The sequence below is a fragment of the Sciurus carolinensis genome, chromosome 4 (assembly GCF_902686445.1).
Source record: "Sciurus carolinensis chromosome 4, mSciCar1.2, whole genome shotgun sequence".
In the NCBI taxonomy this organism is placed as follows: domain Eukaryota; kingdom Metazoa; phylum Chordata; class Mammalia; order Rodentia; family Sciuridae; genus Sciurus; species Sciurus carolinensis.
In genome coordinates this window covers 159,937,064-159,953,657 of record NC_062216.1, presented here as the reverse complement: position 1 = coordinate 159,953,657, position 16,594 = coordinate 159,937,064, and the positions used below count along the sequence as shown (strand labels likewise).

Below are 16,594 nucleotides of genomic sequence, written 5' to 3'. Positions count from 1 at the left end.
AATGCACGCGGGTCTGCATCCTGTGCAGCCCTGCTACTTGATCTCCTGGCCTCGGTCACCTCATCTATAAGGTGGAGGTGACAAGATGCCTACCAAGAGGTGCTGCTGTGAAGAACGAATGGCCCAAGGTAAGCGCACCATGAGCCACAACTAGTTATCATCCTGACGTCCGCTAGGTCACTCTCCTAATTGTTCCCCAAGAGAGCACCTTGAATCGTCTTCTAGCCCAACCGGAAGCCTCACTGACGTGGACACCCAGAGACATATTAATCGATGGCACTAAATCATCTCACAAATCAAGGAGAAGTTCTCCAACTGTCCGTGGACGGCAGGGGTTGGTGCGACGGCGGTCAGGGCATCTGGCCTTACTCACCTGACGGTGTGGCGGCTACAGCATCCCGAGAGGGGCCGCGGACCTGGGTCTCTCTTTTCTCCCACAGCAAGAGACAGTAGAGAGAGTCTCTCCCCAGGGAAAGACGCCCACGGCCACACAGAGACAGCCACGCGTGGACACGGCCACACAGAGCCGAGCCTTCCGAGACAGCCACGCATGGACCCAAAGCCACATTCCCGGTTCCTTACGTCTGGAGAGTGAAGGGGAGGGGCCGTCTCTGCATCGTCTTCTGACTTGTTTCCAGCACAAGACGCCGACGGAGAGAAGAACACTGCTTTCAAAAAGCATGTCCCTCTGCCCCACGTCACGGAGCCAGGGAGATGTTCACACCCTTCAACTCCAGTGACGTCCTTCTCGGGGAAAGGACACCCGGGGACTGGTCAACAGAGGGGAAAAGCTGCGTTGCCGAGATGTTTACCATAGCATTTCCCTCCTGCCGGCCAAACCCGCAGACCCCGAGACGCCGAGATCGGAGGGACAATCTCATACATCTCGTTCACTTTGTTACACTGTAAACAAAGCAGGGTCGTTGAATTAAAAAAAAAAAACAAAACCTGATATTAAATGTCACCGTGTAAAGACAGGGACATGGGGTTTAAGGCGCAGAATTCCACAGATAAAGATGGGGACTGCTCCTGCACAGGGCAGAGAGCACCGAGCCACCCCTGGTGGCATCGACGCCGTACGCACTTCAGCAGGGTGACCTCAGCACGCCACGCGATCCAAATCCACTCAGCGCTACAGGTGCTGCTGAAAACCAGGCACGGTCTGGAAGCTCCCCAAGAAAACTGAAAGTCACGCGCAGCCGTGGGTGGGGGTCCCTTCCCCGAGGCTGTGCACGCACGCGGGGGTGCCGGGCTGGGCTGGGGCCTCCCGCGGGCTAGGCGCGTGCTCATCCACCGAGCTGCACCCCAACCCCCAAGGGATCCTGGAACGCCGAGAGCACGCTCGGGGGGCTCTACCTCTGCCAGTCTCAGCAAGAGGCTGGGGCCGCTTGGGTTGGGACCTTTGGGAAGGAGAGCCGAGCGGGTGGGGGAGATGGGATGGGGCAGGCACCGCAGCTGCGGGAGCAGCTGCCCCCGCGAAGAGCCTTGTTCCCCCTGAAATGTGGCCAGAGGGACAGGCCGCTGCAGCCGCGTCCTGTGACACGTGCCCCCCGCCCGTCTCCCTCCTCCTCCCTTCCCGTGATCCAAGCTGCAAAGCTGAGCCCCGCCACTCCACAGCCCCGCCAAGCCAGCCCGGGATGGGAATGACCAGGCAAAGAACTGCAGCTGCGGTCACCGTCTCCCCCCGGGAAACGGCCACCCTTTTAAGACCCTTTTCCCCTTAAAATAAAACTGCATGGTGACAAAACAGAGACGGAGTCTCATCCTTCTCTAGAAGGTGAGCGAGCCCTGCACGACACGGCTGTTGCCATGACCTGCAGGACGCGGTGACCTCTTGGTGGGCAGCATGCAGCCCAGGCCCCGCTGGGGCATCGAAATCCGCCCGTCAGCCAGGCGGGTCTGATCATGCAAATTAAAACGCTGTCAACCTGCAGGGCGCTTGCGGCTGGGTAGAGGAGGCAGGAGCCGGCGCCTGTCCCCGCCTGTGGGAACGGCCAGTGCGTGAGAGCAGGTGTGGTTCCAAGCCTGCCGCCTGCTCTCTGGGTGACCCGGGGCCGGGGACAAGCAGAACATGATTTGGGTCCGACTACAGACCACGCTGAACACCGGGCACTGTAATAATGAGAGGCCCTCCCCGCCTCTCCGCCACCCGAGATGAGCTCTCGCTTCTATTTTAGGATGAGGAAAGAACCGGGGTTCCTGCTCAGGCACACGGCTGGCCAAAGACGGGGTCTCTAGGCGGGAGTGCCAGGTCCCTGATGACCGGGACCACCGAGAGGCTTCGGGATGAGGGACAGGAGGGAGAGAGGAAGGGGCAGTGTTCCCAGATCCAGGTCCACCTCCGAGCAAGAATCCAAACGTGACACCGGGAAACGGGGTTCGAGTCCCATGGGGGACGTCCTGCACTCGACGGCGTCATCCGGTCTGCCTGTCACCTGGGCCAACACGCTGAGGTGTCAGAATTCCTGCTTCAGATCCGGCCCCTCCACCCGCCAGCGAGCCATCTTCTGCAAACTTCTTGACTCCTCGGTGTCCCAGTTTTGTCACCAGTAAGACGGGAATCATGAGAGGACCTGCCTTATCAGGCTGCTAAACAGGTGACGGGAGATCAAAGTGCTGAGCCCGCGGCTGCCAGGCTCTCGGGGACCCTGTCGGCTTTGTGCTGTGACTCCTCTAACCAGGATGCGCCTCGGGATCACAGCCTTTCATAGACGTGATGAGACCGGGATGGTGACGATGGTGACCAGCATGACGCAGCGCATCCCTGGCTTCGCCCCAGATCCCTCTGCCTCCCTCCATTCGTTTTCTTGTCTCAGAGCCCAGACTACTGGAGAGTGTGTTCGTTCATGCCCACCCCACTCCTTTGCTCTGTTTTAATTCACTGCAATTTTAGTGCTTCGTTTTCCAAGTCAAGGAAAATATCAAGTCCAAGCGGCAAGGTGCCCCAGGACCTCTGAGGGTGAACCAAAGACAGGGTTCGCTCAGGTGCAGACAGGCAGCTCGGGGGTACCAGGCCCTCTGGGGCAGCCTGTGCGCCAGCCATTCAGCACAACATCCTTACTCTGACATCATGAGTCCCAGGGAAATCTCTGTCGGGCAGATCAAGGGAGGGGTCTTCAGCAGTATCAGCACAAGCCCCTCCTCCAAATAACTGCCCAGACACCCCCCACATTGCTCCTTGAAGTCAGTGGTTTCTAGTTAGTATCTCTAATGTTGGCTCACTCGATCAAATGATAATCAGCTTTCTCAACATTTGAAAAACTGCAACATCAAAACCAAATGAGGATAGAATTTTTCTCAATTCTCAGCTATTCTGCCATAAAATGTTGTCAAATAGTTTGACACAGCTATACCTGAATCATATGCAAACCGAATTATACACATGTAGACCAAAAGACCATTTCAACAGACACTGCCCGTCTTGTCTAGGCCTGTTTTCTGTGGCCACACCTGAGTGTTACCAGGGTGGGTAGTTCATAAAAACGGAGCTTATTTACTTGATTCAAGGTTCTGGAAGCTGGGCGTCCAGGAGCATGGTGACGGCAGGTGCGTGGCTTCTGGCCGGGCCTTCCTGCTGGGTGGGAAGGTGGCCCAAGAAACCGCACGGATGGACTGCGCAGGTGCGCCGCTCAGGGCTCACCTCCTCGTCTTATGAAGCCACTGAGGCCACGGTGGGCCTGCCCTCAGGGCTCAACTAATCCTGACTACTGCCCAAAGGCCTCGCCCCCAAATGCCATGAACTTATGAGTTTGGACAAAACCATGACACATCACAATGGCCTCCAGAGGACCTGCCACCTGAACAGTCCCGGGCTTCTCCTCCAGTCGAAGCTAGAGCAGGATCAAGGTCCCTGAGAGCGAGGGTGCGGGACTCAGCCACCTGATGCTGGGGAGGTAAGGTCAAGGGTCCGGGCGGGGACATCAGCATGGAACAGCAGGGCCACAGAAACACCAGGGAAGGTGCGAAAGGCACCCAAATGTTTGCCTTTCATTTTTTAATTTCTCCTTCCTTTCCACACAAAGCATGGGGGAGCCAAAAATTCCAAGTTATTTGTTTGAACATGTTAAGCAAAGACACCTACAAGAATAGGAGAGTTCCTGCTTCCACCTGGCTCCTGAGGACCCGGGACCCACGGCCTGACAAAAGTCCTCTTGGTCATCTACCTTCTAGAAGCCAACTGTACCGAGTGCGGAGAAAGAACCGAGGCCCTGGTGCAGAGGTCCAAGGCTCTGTGACATCCTGTTCTCTGTGTCTGACACACCAAGCATTCACTGACCCCACTTATCCACAATCCACACGTCTACACTGCATGAGGATTTAAAATTACAACTGAAAATAAGTTCCCGAGTCTCAAGGTATCTGGGAACAGAAAGGCTAACCTCTGAGCTAATCGACTTCAGAAATGCTTTCCAGTTGGCCTGTTTTCTCAAGAGCAGCCCGTGTGCACAGGGCAAGCTTGGGGTTTTATGTGGCAGAAGGGTGTAAGGAACTGTGGTCAAATTCTGGATTAAGCCCAGAATCTTCTTTCTTGTTAACAGAAACCATGAAAGCCATTTGACCCCTGGAATCTGTAAGGTGGGGGAAATCTCCCAGATGATTTCTGGCTTCAGGCCCCAGTGAAATAAGTGAAGGGGCTTGAGAGCAAAAAGAGAAGGATTTTACAGACAGTTGAGGCCTTTTTCCTCAAATCCACCAGAATAAAGGGGCTGGTCACTCTGCGGGTCTCGTGTGATCTCTGCACGGGGCCTGCAGTTGTCAATAATGGTTCCGCGTGGCCGAGCTGGAGAGTGCCATGCGCCATCCAGACGAGCCTGGAGCAGCAATGGACACCTCTGTCCACCGGCCCTGCGGGCTGGGACCCTGAGACCCTCGGCTTCCCTGCAGCGGCCTAAGAGTTCAAGAGGCCGTGCAGCTCTGGGGCCTGGCCGGCTGGGGGAGTCGGGCAGCAGGCATAGGGCGGGGAGCCTGGGCATGCAGCCTGCGGGGACAGCTGGAAGCGACCCACGTTGGGGAGCACTGGTTCCCTCGATTCTTCATTTGAGACAGAAACGTTGAACCTGCTCAGTGCTGACAACGGCAAGTACCTGCCTCTCTGTCACTCCCACGGGCCCCCCACTCCTGCTCGCTGCCCCTCACCAGAAAGTGCAGAAACCCAAGGTCAGAGAGGTCAAGATCAATCACGGGCATCTCTGTTCTATCGATGCCAAAATGCAGGCTGAGGGACATTGAGTGACCTGTCCAGGGGCAAGCGTTCAGTGGAGGAGCAGACAGGCAAGGCCAGGTGGGCCCCAAGCCTCATCTTGATCTACACGCAGCTGCCTCTTGCACGGGCGAGGGGTGGGGAGGATGTGCGTTTAAAAAAGTAACCTCCTCTGAGCAGCCCCGGGTACTGGGAGGAGGAGGAAGGAGGGGCGGACCCAGCCCTGCTGGGCCTAAAGCTCAGGCTCTGCCTGACCCCTTCCTCTAGCATCTCGCCTCATTCTTTGAGGGGAACAAGGAGTCTGGAGCACGTAATTAAGCCCCTGTGCAAGAACCTGCGTGCTTCCTCGTCACCTCTTCCTCCTGCCAGAGACTGCCTCCAATTCCTCTCTGTATCTCCCACTTTGAGTAGAATCAGGCACAAAGTAGACACTCAATTAACAACACATAGTGAATCCCTCATCCAACTCTGCCCAGAGCTTTCCTGGATCTCACCAGGACCAAAGAGGGGTCCTGCGCTCACGTGGTGGTCTATCTGCAGTCGCCAGCCAGCTTTGCATCGCCCTCCAGCGATCTGATCTCAGAGGGCTCCGCTGAGCTCCTTCCGTGCCTTACATCTGAAAGGCTTCCCTGACTGAACAGCAAACCGTGACTGCGTATAGGCTGGCACTTGAGAATTCAGAGAAATAAGCCACGCCAGAAAGCTGAGGACTCCACGTTTCCACCCCACGGTGAGAGAGAGAGAGAGAGAGAGAGAGAGAGAGAGCACGCGAGCAAAGCACCCGGGACTCAGCTTGGAACCCAGGCAGGGGCTCCCCCGGTGCGACCAGGAAGACACCCAACTGGAAAGGTCTGCTCAGAAGCAAAGTCTGAGGTGACCCAGATACGGGAAAGAAAAACAGAAGAGTCACGAGATATATCAATAAATTTGGAAGGAACACTCGATTCAGGAAAGGTTGTCTCTGGGCCGATGAGACTACAAGTCATCCAGCTGCTGGAACTCAAGAACTCGGGGACCCGGAAGGTCTGATGTCCTGGGGAGTGGAGGGGGAAGCAGCCAGCCAGAGTTGGGGCCAAGCTCCTAACCAGTGTGACCTTGGGTGAGGCCCCAGGCCTGTCCAGACTCGATGCACTATCTCTGAATCAAAGACAGGTAGTCTGTCCCTGACCCTGCCAATCCAAGACTTCTGGAACTCGCAGCTCACTCGCTGTTTTAAGGTCCTCCCTCCGCCGCTGGGAAGCTCACCAAAATTCCACTGGCAATGTGCTCCGCCACCGAACAGGCGGGCTTTTGTGGGCCTCCCTCGGTGCCTGGTAACCACAGACATAAACCCAAATGCACCCAGCACCGAGCTGGGCCCTGCCTGCTCTCACCCGCATGAAATCAGCAGTGTGGCCCGCAGAACAAGATCCTCTATGGATCTTTTGTTGACATACTTTTTTTTTTTTTAACTCTCTTCTGGAATATAAAAAGGCCCATTTGTTTGGTTCTCCACCAGGTCGGTCTTAAGTCAGCAGCACTGGAAACCCCGGCCCATCAGGAACCCGGAGCCGCCCCAACCCGGCACACGCACAGGAGGGAACTGACTTGTCACAGAGATCTCCTCTGTGCTGCCCAGGGAGAGCCAGGGAAGCCGGGAGGTTGCCCTGGGCACCAGGTGGACAATCAACTCATCGCCCTGCTTCCCCAGAAAGAGGAACGAGCGTTCACGTCACTCACCAGTGTCCCCTCCACCCACACACAGACCGAGACCAGGCTGCTGGTCAGCAAGCCGGGAGTGCAGGTGCCTACTTAATGCATAACTTACCTGGTCACCCATCAATCCCACCCTTCCACCGTCAGCTGAAAGCAGTTATTAAGCACCTAATGTATGCACAGCCCCATCTTTCTAGAGTGTTTCAAAAGTATTCTAGAATGTTCCTCCACCATGGGGTGCACATATGTGAAGGTGCTCAATGCCAAAGAGCTGCACCCCTAGAAATGGCTACAACGGTACATTTTATGTCATATATATATATATGACACGGATGCAAGGGAGATACACTCGGCCAGTGAGATAGTCCCAGCACCTCCCCAGAGCGTCAGGGACCAATGATAATGACCCCTCCGCTGGCCCAAGATAACGGGTTTTGTGTTGGAGCATTGCATGCTGGACCTGAGTGACCCTCGGCCACCTGCCCCTCTCCAGCTGAGGCCTAGACCAGTGGCCCCCAACCTGGACGCCCCTCGGGCTGGCTTGGAGTGAGGTCAGCACAGGTTCCCAGGCCCTGAGGTCAAGACCCTGATCCAACAGGTCTACCCCGAGGCCAGGAATCCGCCCTTAGAAGTGACCGGGGACTTGGGGGCGTCTGGGATGTTTTAAAGCACTGGGGAGCCGTGGGTGAAACAGAGAGGGGAGGAGCCAAAGGTCCTGGCGCGGGTGTCGGAAGGGAGGGTGGGCTGTGTCGCAGGGGCGGCCGGTCCCCCTCCAGGCTGCCCACCGTCTCCCAATTTCAAGGAGGCCCTCCACCAAGTCCTTGGACACAGGGCCTCCTAGTGAGGCTCCTCAGCCTCCCCAGCCCAGAGGGCCACGGCAGGCTGCAGCGCAGCCCAGCACTGGTCCCGCCCCTCCAGCACTGCCTCTCTGCAGAGTGGGCCTGGGGACCCCTGCCTGGCTGCCTGTAGGGCTGCTGCGTTGGGGATTCCAGTCCCTTGTCCCCACCACAGGACCTGGGGCTCTTCGAGCTTCTCCTCAGTGGGCCTCGACTTCCACATCCTCAAAGTGGGCATGAAACTCTGCGTGGCACACTGAGATCCAGCGAGGGCTGAAGAGACCCGTGCGAGTCAAGCACCAGAGCGCACAGTCAGGACTTCTACACCAGAGCGCAGTCAGGACTTCTACACAAGAGCACAGAGTCAGGACTTCTACTCCAGAGCACACAGTCAGGAATTCTACGCCAGAGCGCACAGTCAGGACTTCTACTCCAGAGCACACAGTCAGGAATTCTACTCCAGAGCTGCACAGTCGGGACTTTTACGCCAGAGCGCAGAGTCAGGACTTCAATGCCAGAGCGCAGAGTCAGGAGCGCACAGTCAGGACTTCTAAGGAAATGCCACCCCAGCCACACCCGTTAGTAGGCCACGTGCGACGGTAACGGGAGGGCATGGATCTGGGACACTACAGTCTCCACACCCTGTCACCGAAGCCCAGAACTCACGCCGGACGCCGTCCACCCGCGGTTATAAATCACGGTCCTCTGCCCCCAAGGAGACAGGAGTGAGTTTTAGAGGCCAGTCCTTTTATTTCCAGTGGGAGCTTCTCCGCCTCCCAGGCAGGAGGCCATGGGGTGCCTCATAAATAACTTCCAAGCTGCTGAGGGAGGGGAGGCGGGGAGACCCCGCTGGTCAGGGAGTGGCCACGGGCAGCCTCCACACAGCCACCTCCTGCCCAGGGGAGCCGCAGGCTCGTGGGGTGGCCTGCAGACCACGGACCCACAGAGGCCCCTCCAGCCTAGAGTACACAGGACTTCTGTTCTTCCAGCGGTCGGGCTGGTCCTACTAACGGGCTTCTGTTGGCCTTTCCAGTTGCCTCGGCCAAGACCCCTTTCCCTCAGATTTATCCCTGGGGCCTCGGGCAGGTCTGCTGGGCACCCCGTCCTCTTCCTCAGACCCCTCCACAGTCTAGGAACCCTCCCGTCCACTGCGGGGATGGTGCTTGACACCCATAACTCCTCCTTTAACCTCTCATAAATAACGGGGTTTGCAGTTTTGACAAAAGGTGATACACACTCCGGAGGTTAGGAGCCAGAAAGTTCTAGAATCAGACCAACTGTGGTATCTGTCTCAAGCTGTCCCTTCCTACTGTGCAATCCTCAGCAAGCCATGACCCTCCCTGATCAAACCATCCTCATGGAGACTGAGGGTGCATGTAAGCACTTGATAGGGGGCACCTGGTAGGAATTTGGTCAGTGCTAATAATAAAGTTGTTTCTCTTCAGAAACCTGGCTACTGGGCTCACCACCCGACCGTGCCCAATTCACTTACCCTCTCTGCAAGACAAGAATTCCCAAGATCATGGGGTTAGGAGGATGAAATGGCATGATGCAGATTAGGTACAGTGCCTTGCACACCCTGAGCACTCAACAAATAGCAATGATTGACGGATGGATCAATCGATGATTGATTGATGGGTGCTGGGGACTGAACCCAGGCCCTCATGCATGCTAGGCATGTGCTCTACCACTGAGCTACCCCAGCCCGACACGACAGTGACTAACGTCCATAATGTCACCACCTCTCCTAAACTCATGCGTCACCCGGAGGCAGGAACTGGACACCCACTTCTGCATCCCGACACTCCAGGCCTGCCGCTCTCTTCTCCAAGGACAGGCTTGCGTTTGCGGTTACCCACGCTCCCCAACGGCAAGCTCCACTTCTGACTCGGGAGAGGACCCGTAGGTGGGACACAGAGAAGGCGTGTGGCTGGGGCTGGCTGCACAGCACCACAGAGGCGGGAGAACGTGCGGGGAGCGCGGGGGCCGACATATGGCAAAGCCCGCAGCTGCTCACACACCTCCTGTGGGAGGGAGGCTCTCGCGCCCCAGGGTGAGACAACCTTCTCTCAGGCAAGAGAACAACAGGGAGGCCGGTGCGGGAGAGGAGCGGGCAGGGCGTGGGCGAAGGAGGAAGGGGCACCCGCGTGGGCCCTGGCCCTCGGGACGGGGAAGCGGCGTGGGGTTGAACCCAGGTCCTCCCCGGTGCCGGGCCCTCCCAGGCCGGCTGGCAGGCGCTCTGGGACGCTCCACGCCACGCGGGAGAGGGACACATGGACGTGTGGGTTGCGGGCTCTGGGCCGTCAGGACCCTGTCTGGATTCAGCAACTCAGCAGAGCGGGCGACGGACGCTCAGACGGCCCAGGGCGGGGACGGCACCCAGGGGAGGTCCCCTCCTCCCAAAGCAAGATGAGGAGACTGGGGGCTACGGTGATGTCAAGGGCACGGCCCCCACCCACCTGCAGCCTCCCACCCCCAATGCCAAGGCCTGTCCCCCTGCGGCCCCGCGAGCTGGCGCAGACGGAGGGGTGGGGTGCAGCCCGGGAACCTGGGGGCAGCCCAGGGTTTGGACCCGACAATCCCAGCCAGAAACCTCCCCACTCCTTCCGTTCTTATCCCAGGCAAAACACCCCGGTTTCCAGTCGGTCCAGATCTTTAAAGATCACGGATGGCGCCGGATGTCCTCTGTCACCGGTCTCTAAGCGCACCCTGCACAGAACCTGGCGGCTGTTCTGTTAAACACACTCGACGGGTTATTCTTGCCCTGAGTCTTTTTTTTTTTTGGTACCAGGGATTGAACCCAGGGTGCTTTCCCACTGAGCCTCATCCCCGCCCTTTTTTTTGTATTTTACTTTGAGACAGGGTCTTGCTCAGGTGCTGAGGCTGGCTTTGAACCTGCGATCCTCCTGACTCAGCCTCACGAGCCGCTGGGATTACAGGCGTGCACCACCATGCCTGGCTGCTGCGCGCCTTTTTTTAATGCAGAGTATAAAATGTCAGAAAATCGCGGGTCTCACCAACTGAGCTCTAGCAAATAACACAGTGAGTCCAGGAGGTTTTCTATACCTAGTTCCTTCCACCTAAATAACCAAATAGAGAAGTCTGTCTAATTCTGTTTTATAGCACAGGCTTCCTTCCCAGCTCCATGGCATCCTGGATCTGTGCCCTGGGGCCCATGCCTCAGTTTCCTCATCTCTAAGGTGGAGGTGATAATAATAATAATGCTTCCCTCTCTCTGAAGAGCACCCGGCAAACTCAGGTGGTTTATTCATCAAGTACTTACTTAATAAATGTAGCCACTTCCACAAGATAGCACTGCCTCAAAGAGCTACTGACCTACTTCTAAAGACCTGGAAGGGTAGGTTTCAACTTTTATTTTATAAGTAGAGAGGCATTAAATGGTTAAGAACATGGACTATAAGACCACCCTGCCTGGTGGGACTGGATTCCAGCTCTTTTATGCTGTGTGACCTTGGGCACGTTGTTTAACCTCTCTGACCTTTCGTTTCCTTTTCTATAGAAGGGAGATGGTATCGCCTTCATGTTGAGTCCATAATGTAAACAACATGGTCAACAAAAGCAAAGTGGGACCGTTGCTGCTGTCACTGTGTTTCTAGGGGAGGTCCCACCAGCAGCATTCCATGGTTAGGATGTCAACTCAAGTCCCAGGAAGCAACCAGGGAGCCGGTGGTTCCACCCCATCTTGACTCCGTTGGAATCTGCGGAGTTCCTGTTCACTTGAGAATGGGCAGCAAGTAGAATTTAACTAGCACTGGGCAGGGTCACTGCCCAATCTCCTGGTCCCCATCCCGTGGCAGGGCTGAGGGCCAAGGGAGCAGAGACAGGAGCCACTGCAGGACAGGAGGAGGGAGGGAGGCCGGCCCTCCGACGCAGCGATCCCAGCACTCAGGCCGATGGCAGCTGCCTGGCAGTGGACGGCAGCCACACACCACGTTGGAGAGGAGCCCCGAGCCCTCTCCCAGGCAAAACGCCAGACCTTGGTCAAGGCCGGAGGCAGGACCCCCAGCCCAGCACGCAGGCTGGCCTCGGCTCCCAGCATGGAAAGGCAGCAGGTACACGGGTCCTTCCCCATGGTCACTGCCCGGGCAGCCACAAACACAAGGACAAGCTTCAGCTCTCCCTTAGGCCGTCCGTGCAGGGGCCCGGGACGTGGTGCCTGGTGAGAGCCTGCTCCTCACCCACGGCACCGCCTCTGTGCTCACAGGCAGGAGGGCCAGCTGGCTCCTTCAGGCCTCCAGGGCACTAGGCCATGGGCCTCGTCACTTCCCAAGGACACCACCTCTTAATGCCACTATATGACACAGGAATGTGGGGCGGTGGAGGGTCCGGCACCAACACTCAGGACACAGGAGTCTCTAAGCCCTCCACTCGGCTCCTGGAGCACGCTGGGCCTGAACCCCGCTCTACAGAGTTGGTCACACAGCAAAAGAGCCCAAGTGAGCCCAGAAGGTGTCTCAGCAGATGGGAAATCAGGAGATGCTTCCTGGAGGAGGGAGCTGTACCTTAAAGGACACAGGAAATGGAGGAGGGATGGGGAGGGGGACAATGACATACATCCATCCCCCTCAGGAACACCTTCTCTACCAAAATATATGAATTCTTCAAAACAAGTCTTTTTCTACCTTCGACCTTCCAAGGAAAGACTGCATTTATGCCAGATCTGAATCTGGAAGGTCTTCTGTAACTGCCCCTCTTCGCCTACCTAAAAATGTCCCGACCTGTCAATCTTCCTCAATCTCAGACTCATTCTGCCTGTTCTGGGTGATATGGCCCAGCTGAGCCCTGCAGCCCAATTTCCCCAAGATTCTGCTGCTTTATCTTGGGGGCATAAGTGGCTATATTTTATCAGTCATAGTGCACTTCATTCTTTTGAGATAGCGGCATGTTTCACAAATTGGTCCTGATGGACAAGCTCAGATTAACAGTCTGAGGGAAAAGAACTTCAAATATATAGGAACTCATATGAAATTTTCCCCATATCTTTAAATCAAAGCTTTGCCATTAGGAGAAATCTACAAAACTTGTTGCCATAGACTTCATGTGTATGTGTGGAAATGGAAATGTGTATGTATATATATTAACCCACCCAACAAGTCCTGCTTTGAGCTAAATGCTTAAGGCTCTGGGTTTCAATTCCTATAAATGCAGAGGAATAAACTTTCACTATGGGGAAAAAGATTCCATTTTGGTTTAGCATGGAGAACAGTGCTGCAATCCATTGGTGATGTCTGCTGTGGTCACACAGGGAGAAATGGGAGGTGAAGGTCTGTTAGTTCCTAGATCTGCTCAAAGGATGCTCCTGAAAATTTAATATCCTGAATAATCAGCTGAGTCCCAAACAAGGCAATTCAGAATTGCTAAAGGCCTAATCGAATGTTCGAATGGTCTGGGTATTGTGTTTCCAAGGGTTCAAAGGGGTCTCTTTGCTGAGTCTAGGGGAAGATGCTGTTTGTGCTGAGAAGACTCCCGCAGACCCCACCCCCGCAATCTCCCCCTCGAAGCCCCAGGTCCACAGGTGGTAGCCACAAAGCTCTCCCTCCGCCAGCTCCCAGTAGGCTGAGGAATGATTTCCCAGCAGGAGAAACCAAACATTTCTGTGCAGCTGTTGAGTCACAATAATAACGTCTGTGAAAGTCTAAAATTATTTCCGTTATGAGCAGTTTTCGTTTTATAGACAAATCCCCTCCATGCAAGTTAAGAAAAGGGAAAGAGAAAGGAGAATTTCACACAAGGGACAGTAATGACTTCTACAGCACTTGAGACAGGGCTTAGGGGAGAAAATGGGGATGGAAGTCATTACAGGGATGAGGAGGCCTCGAAGCCTGCCTGAGGAATATTCTAGATTCCCCTTGCGGCAGGGCCACTGGGCGAGGTAACGGCTTCCAAGCGCTTGTTGGTTCCACGCTGCAGTGGGCCGGGGTGGGCAGGCCCAGGAAGCGGCATCCAGTGAGAATCAAGCCTGGCTTCCACCCTGCCCGCTCCCCGCTCCAGAGGACCCTGAGAACAGGGGGCTGCCCAGTCTCAAGGGGCCGCTGAGCAGAACAAGGTGATGCTGCCGAGCGCTCCAATAGCCCTGGAGACAGAACGAACTAAAATGAGACCAAAGCCTGTTCTGTTATGGAAGAAAAAGCTTAAGCAACAAAAAGAGTCACCGTGAACCAGAAGGTTTTCCGGTTTATGGTCTGACCAGGAAACACAAAGGTGAACGAGAAAGGCCAAGAGCCCTGACCTCTCTCAGGAGCAGAGTCCCACGGCAGGTGTGGAAAGGCTCCAGTGGAAGAGAGAGCAGCTGGTACCTGGTTGCGTTCTGGACTTGATTTGGTACGTTAATGCCGCTGACTCACAAAAACCACCGAATCCTTCATGAGGTGGGTTCTGTCACAAGCACACCCACTTTACAGACGGGGAAACTGAGGCACTGGCTAGTCAAGGATACAGCAGAGAGCCAGAAATGCCTGTCCGCACCTTTCTGTGCTCCCAGAGGTGCCCAGAGGTGGGCAAATGCTCAGTCATCACAAGCGGTCACCTCTGCCACCCACTGGAGGTGGGAGACTTGACAAAGCAAAGTCCCTCCTCAGGCTCAGGTGGGCACCCACAGGCCCTGCCCTGACGCATGCAGCTCAGCTGCCTGGACCTCCGTGACCCTCCCTGAGATAAGGCCTGGACTAAATAATGCCACAGTCTCCTTGAGCTTTAAGACGGTGTGACTAAACCAGGACAGGCCTTCCACTGAACCATGATCTAGAGGTCCTCGGGAAAAGACCCGAGTACCTGGCAATCTGCAAAGCAACAGGAAAGCGGTCACTAGGTCTGAGGAGGTTGTGGGAGTCTGCTCTGGGCCCGGGAGGACCCTGACCGGCCCAGCCGGGCTCCGGATAGCGTGGTGCAGGCGGAGACGGCTCCGTCTGCTTTGTTCTTACGGTGCTGCAGGTGACCCCTGCGGGCAGCATCCAGCCTAGATCCCAAGGGTGCTGTCCCTCCACCTGAGGCCCCGAGGCCTCTCCTGCAGCCTGAGCGGCCACCCGGCCTGAAGACCCACCCCTGCCGCAGATTCCATTCTGTGTAATGAGGACATCGCCAGGAAGCCATCGACCAGAGCACCTGGGCCACCCTCCGCCTTCCCCGAAATGAGACCCCAGCCACGGAGCAGGCAGAGGGATCAGAGAGCTCCAGAGCAGAGGAAGCGGCAGACTAAGCGCCATGTGGTCCAAGTCCAGCGTTCCCAAGTTCAAATCCATCCTCTGACTTCTCTAAGCCCCAGGCTCCCCACCTCCAAATGGGCCCTGGGATGGGGTGCACCTCATAAGACGATGGCAAGGCTTAGTGGGAAACAAGGTATGTAGAGCCCTAGGCAGAGCCACGGGCACAGGGCAGGCATTCTGTGGCAAGGACGACACTGGAAACACGGGCCGCTGTTTCCAACTGGCCTCCAGAGAGCAAAGTCGTGTCCAGCAGGAGCTGTGGGTGACCACCAAACCATTTCCATTTCAAGGTTCAGAAAGAGCTTTATTCTGCTGTGACAGAGGCCCGACTTGTTCCCCCAAACTTAATCTTCTCCTAGAAAGTGAGGCAGGCGCCTAGGTACCTGGGATCAAGAGGAGGCTCCTCAGCCTCCTCTGAGGGAGAAGTGGGTCATGTGACTCAGTTGTGGCCATGAGATCGGAGCACACCCGCCATTTGCCTGGAGAGGGTAAAGGGTGCGTTGGAGAACGACAGGGCCTCGTGCATAACGCGGTCACACTCCAGGGAGGAAAGAAAAAACAGAGGGTCTGCCCCAGGGAGCCGCCCAGAGACCACAGCAGCACTGTTCTGAGATGAACTGCATCTAATGCACACCATCGTGACATGGGGGCCGCCGAGTATAACCTAATACGCCCCTGCTATTTCCATCTGCTCCTCACAAGTCCCCAGGGAGGCTGGTGACACCACTCTGCTCATCTCACAGATGGGGAACAGGACCTCAGGGAGGTCCGTGACCCACGCTAAGCCAACACTTCCAAGGGCTGAGCTAGGATTCTGGCTCCAATCTTAGACTTTTCTCCAAGGTTATGTGACGCTTCTGTGCCAGACTCTGCCCGCCGGGCACACAGCTGAACCGCAGAATTCAGTTCACAGCAGATCCAAGGAGCGTTCAGTCCAGGAGACACAGGATGCGTAATGTGTGGGCCCTGTCTTCCAGGACCTCGCTGTCAAAGAGCAGTGCTAACGAGGTAGGACAGAGCGGTGACAGCATCCACGAGGTTTTCAAATTCACTGTGGATAAGCAAATGGGAGTAGCAGCTGCAGAAATGAGGCTTGGAAAGCAGTAAAATGACTGATCCAAGAACGCTCAGGCCAATGGGAGAAACAGAAGGAGACCCCTTAACCTTTCAAGTTCAAGAAGGGGGCCTTTTCCACTCCCCAAGTCTAAAGTACCACTAAGTATGGGTGTTGCCAGCCAGGGCATGACCACCCCTCGCTAGCTCCATCTCAGGAAGCTTTCCTGGTGCTGATCCACGTTTCTGAGTCTTATTAGTCTCCATCAAATGCATCCCACCCAAGAATGAGGCCCTAGAAGGCACCACGAGCTCGGCTATGGCTCAACCAAAACTTCCTGCTGCTCCGCCATATTGAATTCTCAGATCAACTACAAAGCTATAGCTCTCTACGTCTGAGCAGAGGGTAGACAGAAAATCAGGTGGAGGACAATAATATTTAAACAACTGTCCTGTCCTTCTCCAGGCTATTGGTGTGCATCCAGATCAATACTAACTTAGATCATAATCAATTAACACCCTACCTTGACCATTAAGACCCTACATGATCTAACCCTTACATCCCCCTCCAGTCCAGTCCTGCTATT

General features: G+C 55.8%; 1 protein-coding gene and 1 non-coding gene across 3 annotated transcripts in view; both read right to left on the bottom strand.

The window, feature by feature from the left end:
- The window catches only part of Chst11 (carbohydrate sulfotransferase 11), a 225,221-nt gene that overhangs the window by 128,077 nt on the left and 80,550 nt on the right, over nt 1-16,594 (bottom strand). The window lies entirely within an intron of this gene.
- On the bottom strand, nt 9,364-9,436 carry Trnaa-agc (transfer RNA alanine (anticodon AGC)). Its single transcript has one exon. It is a non-coding gene; the product is annotated as a tRNA-Ala (tRNA).